Source organism: Geospiza fortis, unplaced genomic scaffold (genome assembly GCF_000277835.1).
Source record: "Geospiza fortis unplaced genomic scaffold, GeoFor_1.0 scaffold190, whole genome shotgun sequence".
NCBI lineage: Eukaryota > Metazoa > Chordata > Aves > Passeriformes > Thraupidae > Geospiza > Geospiza fortis.
In genome coordinates this window covers 4131514-4142207 of record NW_005054328.1, presented here as the reverse complement: position 1 = coordinate 4142207, position 10694 = coordinate 4131514, and positions in this window count along the sequence as shown.

Below are 10694 nucleotides of genomic sequence, written 5' to 3'. Positions count from 1 at the left end.
TAACACCTTCTTTGCCTCACTCTTTAGTGGGAAGACAGCTTGTCCTGAGGACAGCTGGTAGATGGTGTCAGGGAGCAGAATGGTCTCCCTGTTATCCAGGAAGAGGTAGTCGGAGAACTGCTAAGCCACTTGGATGTTCATAAATCCATGGGACCAGATGGGATCCCTCCCAGGGTGATGAGGGAACTGACAGATGAGCTTGTGAAACCACTCTCCATCATTTACCAGCAGTCTTGGCTCACTGGTGAGGTTCCAGATGACTGGAAGCTGGCCAGTGTGACACCCATTCGCGAAAAGGGTAGGAAGGAGGATCCTGGTAATTATAGACCTGTTAGCCTGACCTCAGTACCCAGTAAGGTAATGGAACAGTTTTTACTGAGTGTCATCACACAGCACTTACAGGATGGCCAGGGTATCAGACCCAGTTTGGGTTTGGGGGGTAGGTTGTATTTGACCAGCCTGGTCTCCTTTTATGACCAGGTAACCCACCTGGTGGATGCAGGAAAGGCTGTGGATGTTGTCTGTTTCGACTTCAGCAAGGCCTTTGACAGTCTCACACAGCATACTCCTGGAAAAGCTGGGAGCCCAGGGCTTGGACAGGAGCACTCTGTGCTGGGTTAGGAACTGGCTGGATGGCCAGGCCCAGAGAGTGGGGGTGAATGGTGCTGCATCCAGCTGGCGGCCAGTCACCAGTGGTGTCCCTCAGGGATCTGTGCTGGGGCCTGCTCTGTTCAATATTTTTACTGCTGACATGGATGAGAGGATTGAGTCTTTCATCATTAAATTTGCAGACGACACTAAGCTGGGAGTGTGTGCCGATCTGTTGGAGGATAGGAGGGCTCTGAAGAGAGACCTGGAATGGTTGAATGGATGGGCAGAGTCCAATAGGATGACGTTTAATAAATCCGAGTGCCAAATCCTGCATTTTGGCCACAATGAGCCCCAGGGACCTGGGGGTGCTGGTCAAGAGCTGACTGAACATGAGCCAGCAGTGTGCTCCGGTGGCCAAGAAGGCCAAGGGCATCCTGGCCTGTATCAGGAATGGTGTGGCCAGCAGGAGCAGGGAGGTCACTCTTCCCCTGTACTCAGCACTGGTGAGGCCACACCCTGGGTGCTGTGTCCAGTTCTGGCCCCTCAGTTTGGGAAGGATGTTGAGACGCTTGAGCGTGTCCATAGGAGGCAACAAGGCTGGTGAGGGGCTTGGAACACAAGCCCTGTGAGGAACGACTGAGGGAGCTGGGGTTGTTTAGCCTGGAGAAAAGGAGGCTTAGAGGTGACCTTATCACTCTCTACAACTCCCTGGAAGGTGGCTGTAGTCTGGTGGGTGTTGGTCTCTTTCTCCAGGCAACCATTGACAGAACCAGAGGACACAGTCTTAAGCTGCACCAAGGGAAATATAGGTTGGATATAAGGAAAAAGTTTTTTATAGAAAGAGTAATAAAATACTGGAATGGTCTGCCTGGGGAGGTGGTGGAGGCACCATCCCTGGATGTGTTTAAAAAAAGACTGGACGTGGGACTCAGTGCTGTGGTTTAGTTGAGGTGTTTGGGCATGGGTTGGACTCAATGATCTTGAAAGTCTCTTCCAGTCTAGTGGTTCTGTGATTCTGTGATCTCTTTCCTGAAGCTGGGGCCTACCTGCCACCCAAAGCTACTGTCTTTACAGTTTCACTGATGTGATTGACCCACCAGAATCCCCTGGCACAGACAGAGGTTGTGCATGGTCATATCACACCTCTGACAAAAATCTTTTCTTGTTGGCTGGTCTATGCATATTTGAATCTGGAAAACTGTGCATCCAGTTGCTTCTGGAGCAGGTGACAAAGGGTGACAAAGATAATTAAGGGACTGAAACATCTTTCTTACAAGGAAGTGCTGAGGGACCTGAGCCTGTTCAGCCTCGAGAAGAAATGTCTGAGAGGCACTGCATCAGTGTCTTTGAATATCTGAAAGGAGGGTGTCAGAGCATGTTTCCAGGCCCTTCTCAGTGGTGTCAAGCAGTAGGCCAAGAGGCAACAGGCAGACATTGAAGCACAGGAAATTCCACCTGAATATGAGGAAAAATTTCTTTACTGTGTGTGTGACCAAGCACTAGAACAGATTGCCCAAAGGGGCTGTGGATCTTCCCTCTCTGGAGATAACCCACTGTGGTCCCTTCCAACCTGACCCATTCAGTGATTTTGTAATCTCTGCTCTCAGGTCTCTCTGGTGCAGAATTTTCCTATGCTGGTGCTCTGTGTAGTTGGGATAAGGAAAGCTGTGTGGTACCTATTTACAGAAATTTAACCATCCAGTGGACTTTCTTGGGATAAACAGAGGATTGGGGCATTCTTGAAGGTGGGTGGCAGCTGAAATGGGGAGTTGAGACTCCCTCTAAGGGTGCAAAAATGACTATTTTAGACAGACTGCAGAAAATATTTGTTGCTGTGACTCTAAAATGTTGTTTATTGTAGTAATGAGTCTAAAAGAAGATAAGCATTTCATGAGGCATTCCCCTAGAACTTCGTCCTCAATATTTGCTACTTGAAACTAGTAAGGAAAAAAGGAGAGTGACCATTGCTGTCTTGTTTTATTGTTCTGGCTGGCACTGTCCTGTGCATAATGCTGGAGAATCTGACTGGACACCAAGCAAGTCCTTGCCTTGACCCATTCTCCCCACAGTCAGGAGGTTGTCTGTCAAAGTAGCTGGGATTTGGATGAAACCTGCCAAGAGGAGTATAACATTCCAGCTTTATTCAACCTAGAGCTGTGAGAAATATTCACCACAAAACCTAAAACTTTTCGAGGAAGTTTATGTTGAATATCAAGTGCAGAGAGGGATTTACTGTTGGGTCGGATTCATGTAAAACTCTACTTTTGACATACTTTTGACCTGAAACCTGACAATGCTCAGATATTTTGACTGAAGTTACTTTGAGGCTACAAAGCCAAAAGTTAAAAAAAACCTCAGAAACTGCAAAGGTGGCATGATGGGCTCAAACTTAACCCCAAATCTGCTTCAGATTTTGTGCTAGATTGAGCTAGGTGCTGCTTAGCCTTTCTGCTTCCAAGTAAACAACAGGCACATCGTTAAGGCATTGCAATCTGTTGCAAAAATGAATAAGGACTAAAATATTGTGAAGCTTGAAAATAATTAAATAATTTTGTATTCCCAGAAAAAAGTAATGAACTATGAGGATAGGAGTGTTACTGGTGGTTTCCCCAAAGATTTGCTCAAGGGCATGGTTTAGAATCCCAGCTGAGATGGAACTTTGTTGGATATTTAATCTGAGTTGTTAATTGCTCAATGTTGCCTTAGCACTGTCCAGCCATCTCAATCTTTGATGGTGAACACTAACTTGGAAATAATCCCATGCTGTGTATTTTTGTCCCCTACTTTAAAAATATATTATTTTTTTCATCTCGTATTGCATTAGGAATGACTACAAAAGATCAGCACACAACAACAGGTAGGAATAACAGTAGGATTTGCTTAGTTACTTTGCTCAGATTGAATTTAGTGGAAAACTTCTATCAGATGGCGAAGAGGCTGTGTTGCATTTGCAGATGAAAATATTCTTGGGAGAAGAAAGCTTTTCTTTATAAAAGTGTTACTGCAGAGGATCAGACAAACATTCCCAGCTCTTTGAATAGTCCAAGTTCTGAGAGCTGTAGTTCCAACAGGCTCTAGGAAAGAAGTCAGCCATGCACATGTATGTGAATTCTCTCGCATGACTAAAAGCAAAGGAACTTTGACATGCTGAATCCTAACCTTTTTTCAGCAAGGAATTTTCTGTCTGGCAACAAAGAACATATTCTCTCCCCTGCTGACTCTCGCTGCTTATATTCCTCCCTAATTGGAAGTCGCAGTATAGATGTGCAAAAAAGGATATGCTTAGAGCATACCTCAAGGGTGAGCTGTCTAACCAAGGAAACAATTTCATCCTGTCTGTTGTGAAAAGAGCCTGGCGCTACAGAACCCCTATTTCATTGCTCAGCAGGGCAAAATACAGCAAGGAAAAAAGACTCTGAGTGCTGAAACTGCAATACATTAATATTCATAGTTTCTGTTGCAGCATTTTGTAGTCTAGTGGGGAATTATTTGCCTTTAAATTGGACAGCTGAAGTTCCAGCATTCTGTTTTTGTCACTGCTTCAGATAGCGCTGTAATTGAGTCACTGAAGAAAGAAGACATGAAATTCCAGACTAGATCCATTGCTTGCTGCAGAGCGGGCTATGTTTTCACAAGGTTTCTATCATACACCTTGCATTTTGGACTCACAGGTGCGCAAAGGGAATTAGCAGCTTTCAAAGGCAAAAGTGGCAGTCTTAGCAGTGCTCTCTGCAGGGAACAGTGTAGTTTGTCCAAAAACCTACCCATGTGGGTAGAGGTGGTGCCTTCAGCATAAGTGGTTATGTTAAATCCTGAATGTCATGGTGCTCGCAGAAGAGCATGTCTAAACTAAGGAATTTCAAGGTCTGTCTTGCTGCCAGGAACAACACATTGCTACCACAAATGGGGCACAGCTTCAATAAGTATGATGGTCTTCAATCAGCAAATTTTAATGTTAGAATCATCCCAGCTAAAGCCAGTGGAGGTATTCAGGTGTTCGAAATTAACCATATGCATATTTATTATGTAGCATTTTGGAAAGGTAGAAGCATAATTGAACAAGCTCCAGATGCTCTGTTTTCTTGCTGACATTGTAAGTTGAGAGTAATATTTGTCATCAAAGACAAACAAATGGAGGATGACTCAGTCTCACCCTTGCTCGGAGGGGAAGAATCCAAAGGGAATTTGATTTCCCTGTTTGGAGAACCCACACAAAGTGAGGTAAATTCACGTTTTTCTGAAGCTGTGAAATGTAATCCTGTTTAAAAACTGTTTTTTCTGCAGCTATTGTTATTTAAGTCTAAGGTTTCTGGTCAAACACTGTTGAATTTTCTCTCACAGTGACAATCTGAAGGAAAGGCTTGATATTATGATTTTTTTTGAGGAAATACACAATGATTGCAGTCTCCATATATGTTCTTTCTCAGATCAATGAAAAGTACTTTTCAGATAGTGGCAGCACCTCAAATACACCTTTCTGTGACTTAAGACAAGAGCAAAAGATAGGTCCCTTATAAAGTCAGTGAATACAGTGCAGATTAAACAACTTTTTTACCAGCCCAACCTCCTCCTATCAAAACCACTGATGTAATAATGACAGCTTATTTTTTTATGTTCTTGGTGTCTTAAGTTTTTTTTACAGATAGTGAAATACATGGGAAAACAATATATTGAGCAAAATGAATAAAGAAAAATGGAAGATTGCATTAAATGGTCATCTGGGTAAATAAATGCGAGTTGAAAGATTCAAGTACTGAGCTCTTCAGAGTGTCTAAGAAATAGCCTTCATTATTTTTTATTAAGTCACCTTCCCTGATAGTTAAAGCCTTGCTCATTTTGTTGAATACATGAGTGAACCAAGCTTGATGGATGGGGACAAATTAGCCATAAAGAACCTCATAAGTAGCAAAGGGCCATTAATCCTGCACAGTTTGAACCTCACTTTCAGCATAGTGAGTAAGAAAAATTAGCTGCAATTAATATCACAGATCTTTTGATCATTGTCAAATAACTATTAGAAGGTGAGTATCTCATGATACTGAAATGCCACCTTTCCTCAGATATGTCAGCACTGAGCCTCTCCTGTGTTAATCATTGATTTTCCCTGAGCAGAGAAAGAAATGCTGCTGGTAGTTCTGCCATGGGGTTTCACCAGGAGGGAAAAATAGCTGGATTGAGGAACTAAATGCTGAGGGGATTAAAACAAATGTGGGGATGATCCTCATGGACTTCTGACCATCAAGGGAGAGTGAAGGAGGGAAATGCTTTAAAAGAAAACTTTTGAGTCACATTTTCTGAACTGCACAGCTGCACACAGTTTGTGAAAGGATGAGATTTTGCTGCAGAAAACTCCAGTGTGAAATAAGTCTGGATCAGGGGGCTGGCCCACTGGGTGTACAGTGCCCACTTCAGTCACGTAAAACCTCATGGCGGGTTCCTATTTTCAGTGAAAATTTGGGTTTGACACTTTCATCATAAGCAGCACGTAGGGGTGTTCAAAGAAAAGTTAAGCATTGCAATATTCAAACTGAATCTAAGAAAACGTGCTTCAGTTAAATAACATATTTGAAATATTGGACTCTTATTTGTGATTTTCCTCAGGGCAGTATTAATGCAATAACAAAACAGATGAGGCTGAACGCTTGATTGAAAAAGTTTGGGCCTTCAAGGGCTGTTTTACTGTCCAGTGAGGTTCTGCAGGCTGGTCTTCCCAGGCACAGCAGCTCCCAGGTTTGGAATGCTGAGGAAAGAGCCTTGGATTGCAAAGCAGTCCAACTGTGGCCGAACATAAGGTCACAACCAGGAACATATGAGATGAATAAATCTTTACTGGGCAGGACTGCAAAACATTAGGTAATGGGGCCAGTGACAAAAAAAGAACTTAGTCTGAATCATACTCTAAAATGTGCACACGAAGAGTTCAGGCCTCTAGCAAGGGGCAAAACTCGTGTTTCTGGTGCTGATAGAAAAAAGGAAAAAAGAAGAAAAACCAAGCAAATGGGTTCTTTGGCTTGTGTAAGTGCATGCATTGTACACATCTACAGCATTTCAGTCCACAGGAGCTCATATTTTCTGTAGTTGAGACTGGATGCAAGTGCTAACACAATCCTTTTTACTTCTTTTCCAGCTTCCATCACCATATCTGTGTTCTGCTGCCTTCTCACCTTCTTCTCACCTACAGATGGAAAAATCAAGCTGAGAAAAAAAAACAGAAAAAACAAAAACCTGAACCTAACACTTCTGGGGAAGTGTTTCAGTGCTTATTTTACCCCAAACTGTGGTTGATAGTTAAAATATCCCTTCTCCCTCTCCCTATGGGAACTGAAATTCTGAGAACTCTTTGCTCACAACGAATGAAACACTTAGTTGTGAATCATGTTGGAATTAATTTTTCTGTTAAATTGGTTTGTGCCCAAGGGAGATGATTACACAGTTTGAGGGGCTTGCAGTCCCATTTATTCAGGTCAGATACCCAAGAGCTTGTGGGCTAGAAGTTTGTGTCCCTTTTGGAATTCATTACTTGAAATGTATACCATGAGCCATTTCCTCAGAAGAAGGACCTACCTCCTGTAAGGGAGGAGAACTGCTAAGAGGTAATGACACTTTGAAGAGAAGGCAAGGATGTCAGAAGGAATCACTCCTGCAAAGTGGATCCAGACCTTAGGTTCACAGTTGATCAATTTTAATGATCTGTGTTGTGACTGCTCCTCTGCCCATGGTAGGGACTCCTCCAGAAAAACTATAACTGTAACTACAGTATGGCAAGTATTGAACAGGTTTTACATGTTAGAAACCAAGAAAAGTAATTTAGTGCACACAAAATTTGTGGGATTCAACACTAGCTGATGAGATGGATACCCCTGGATGGGGATTGCTGTCTTCCACTTAGTTATCAAATATGAATGGCATTTAATACAAAGAGCTCTGATTGTGAAAATCCTCATGCACCCAGAAGTAAATTTAGTACTGTTTGACTTCTATAGACCAGCAATTCAGGATGTCTGAATGACATTAATGGTTAGAAATTTGGATGTAGAGGAAATGATTTTGTACTGTAAAGATATTAATCCTAGATGATAAGATATAAGCTCATGTACATAACCTGAACACTGAGATTTCATAGCAATCTGTTCTACCTATTTTACTATGCATTATTGCTGTATAAACTACTGTGTTTGGATCAAACTGAACAGAAGCTCCCACTTAGTCTAATATGATTTGTACACTTTTATTCAGGTAGCCTCACTTTTATTTTTCTTTAACGAATTATAGCAATATGACTGACAAGAATGTCCACATACACATCTGAACTTAATGTAGACTTAAACTAAAAGTAAGCCAAGGAGTATCTAGATGAGCTGGGGAATATCCTTCAGGGCAAAAAAAAGGAGACCCATATGAATCAGGCTGGTGCTATAGATGCCTGCTTTTGAAATACAATTAAATTCTCGTCTCTAACTGAATGCCTAAGCTCTTCTCCACCAATAACATTTTATCCACTATTCCTTGTACTGTTAATTATCCATTTGGACAGCTTCTGTAGCTTCCCTGCACAATACTTATAGTCTCTGGAATATTTTATTTTAACTTGGCCAAGATTAACTCATCTTTCTGTGAAGTTAGCTGTAGTTCAAGGAACAATCATTCATGTGTGTGTGATATGTCTCTTTTCTGTGCAAGATGACCTTGAATACCTTCACTGGCAATATTCCTGGGAAGAAGCAGCGAGTTCATGTCATGTAGCAACATATTAGTTAGTGGATTCATCCTGCTTTCTGTGCACATTGGATGGGTGTGTAGTGTTCTGCTCTGGCATGTAGTTTGCACATTAAAATCTCTTGGGATTAAGACAGTGAACTCCTTCTCAGGAGGAGGGGACATGCAAGAGAGATGCTGGATTTCATAGTCTGCTCAACACATTGTTTCAGCTGGAATCTGGAAGACTAACCCTTTATTTCCAGGCATGAGAAATGAGTTTATAAAAGGCACTGAAGGCTCCCAGGGAAGGCTGGAGGAATAGGTGAGAGAACTGTCTGCCTCCTTGCATGATGCAATGCATGCAGATGAGAGCAGGGGAGAGACAAAATTATGGCAAAGAGCCTGCTTTCCTACTAGGTACTTCCACTGAAATTCTGCTCTGTGGATCACTAGATACAAGAAATACTGGACATCTCTCAGTTGTAGCCCAGATTCACTCACTACAGGCAAAACACCCCGAATTTTAATATTCAGGAGACTTTAAATGGACTGATCATGCAACATTTTAAGTGAAAACTATAATTAAAGGTTGAAAGCTAAGCCCATCATCAATTAATACATCCCCTTTGGATAGCTAATACCAAAATGGGCAGGACAACACATCATCTGTACAGGGACAGAGAGGCCCAGCAAATTTACCAGGAAAACCCTAGAGGAGCTTTGTGACAACAGAATTCCCCCAAGAAAGAGCTGTTAAGGTGCTTACAGAGGAATCAGATTAAAACTGAAACAACAGAAATTAAATACTTCTATTCATGTTTTACTCCAGTGTGTTGCATCAGTAAAATGTGAATGCAAGATAGGGATTTAGGAGTGCAGAGGTAGAATTTTTTTGAAACTGGTCTGGAAAGTTTAAAAAACCAACTGTATTTTCCATTTAAATAAGCCTATTTTATTTCTTTATCTAAAAATGTTTCCCCTGCATTTACAATGAAGCAAAGAATTAATAAAAGCAGCCAGTGTCCTCCATTTCCCTTCTTATTTTAGAAGAAAGCCCAGCCCTGCATTCCTATTTCCAGGCAGTGTGACATGAATCACAGAATTGTTAGGGTTGGAAGCAACCTCTGGAGATCATCCAGTCCCACTCACCTGCCAAGGAAGGGTAACCTAGAACAGGTTACATAGGAACATGTCTAAGTGGGTTTGGAATTCTCCAGAGAGGGAGATCCATGAACTCCCTGGGCAGCCTGTTCCAGGGCTCTGATACTCTCAATGTAAAGAAATTCTTCCTCGTGTTGAGGTGGAACTGCTTGTGTTTTATTTTACGGTCATTGCTTCTCATCCTGTCACTGGGCACCATTGAAAAGAATCTGCCACCATCCTCTTGGCACTCACCTTTAAGATGTTTGCATGTTTTGATGAGATTGCCTCTCAGTCTTCTCTAGACTAAACAGGCCCAGTTACTGTTGTCTCTCATAAGAAAAGGATACTCTTCCTCATGAAGACACATGATCCATTTCACCTTCCACCTTCTCTAAGGCCTGATTTGCTTTGTGAGAAATTCTGACTCATATTCAGTCTGAGAGAAAACTTAACGATGTAATGATGATACACACAGCCATATCTTCTGCATTGTAAGAGTAGAGAGCTAACATGCTGTGCTCTGGGAGTTCACATCCCTGTTTATTTTCTAGGGATTGATAAAACTGTTAATGACCTTCTAGGCTCTGCTTTTTGACATTTACCCATATTCCTGAGCTTTGCTCCTTTTTTTTCTATTTGACAAAAGTGTTTGCTGTATTATTTCAGTTGTTAGGATAAAATCTCTAGAACAGGTGGGTAGAAGACTGACTAGCATTTACACCCTTGCATCTTGCTGATGTAATAAAGGCAAAATCGCTGTTTAGTTCTGTCACAGGTATATGTCATCTGTAAAATGTTCAGACTGTTTCCGTGTCATGGGATTCCTACCTCTGCAATGCTGCTCATGGCTGCCTCAGTTTTGTTGGTGCAACTGTGTTTAGGGTTGGCGCAGAAATGGGGTTGGGATGGAAGGAATGGCTAATGAAATGGAAGGCAGTAAGGATAGGAATGAGTGTCTGTAGGGAGTCTCCTGTAAGTGGAACTACTAATAAAAATGCTTATGGACACTGGCATTTGTTTTGTTGAGCATGGCACTTAGTAATTTGAATCCTTTTAGCCAGGTTAGGAAAATGACAGATATGTGGAATTTGGATGCTTAGGTGGTGGAAAGGAAATGATTTTGGCAGCTTGGTTCTGCAAAGGTCCTGTAACTTGACATTCAACACATCTGTGAATGAAAGGTTTCCAAGAAAGATACATGGCACCCTTGTGAAAAGGAAGTTAAAACATCTGCTGGTAGAGGTCAGCATTGGCCCTGGTAT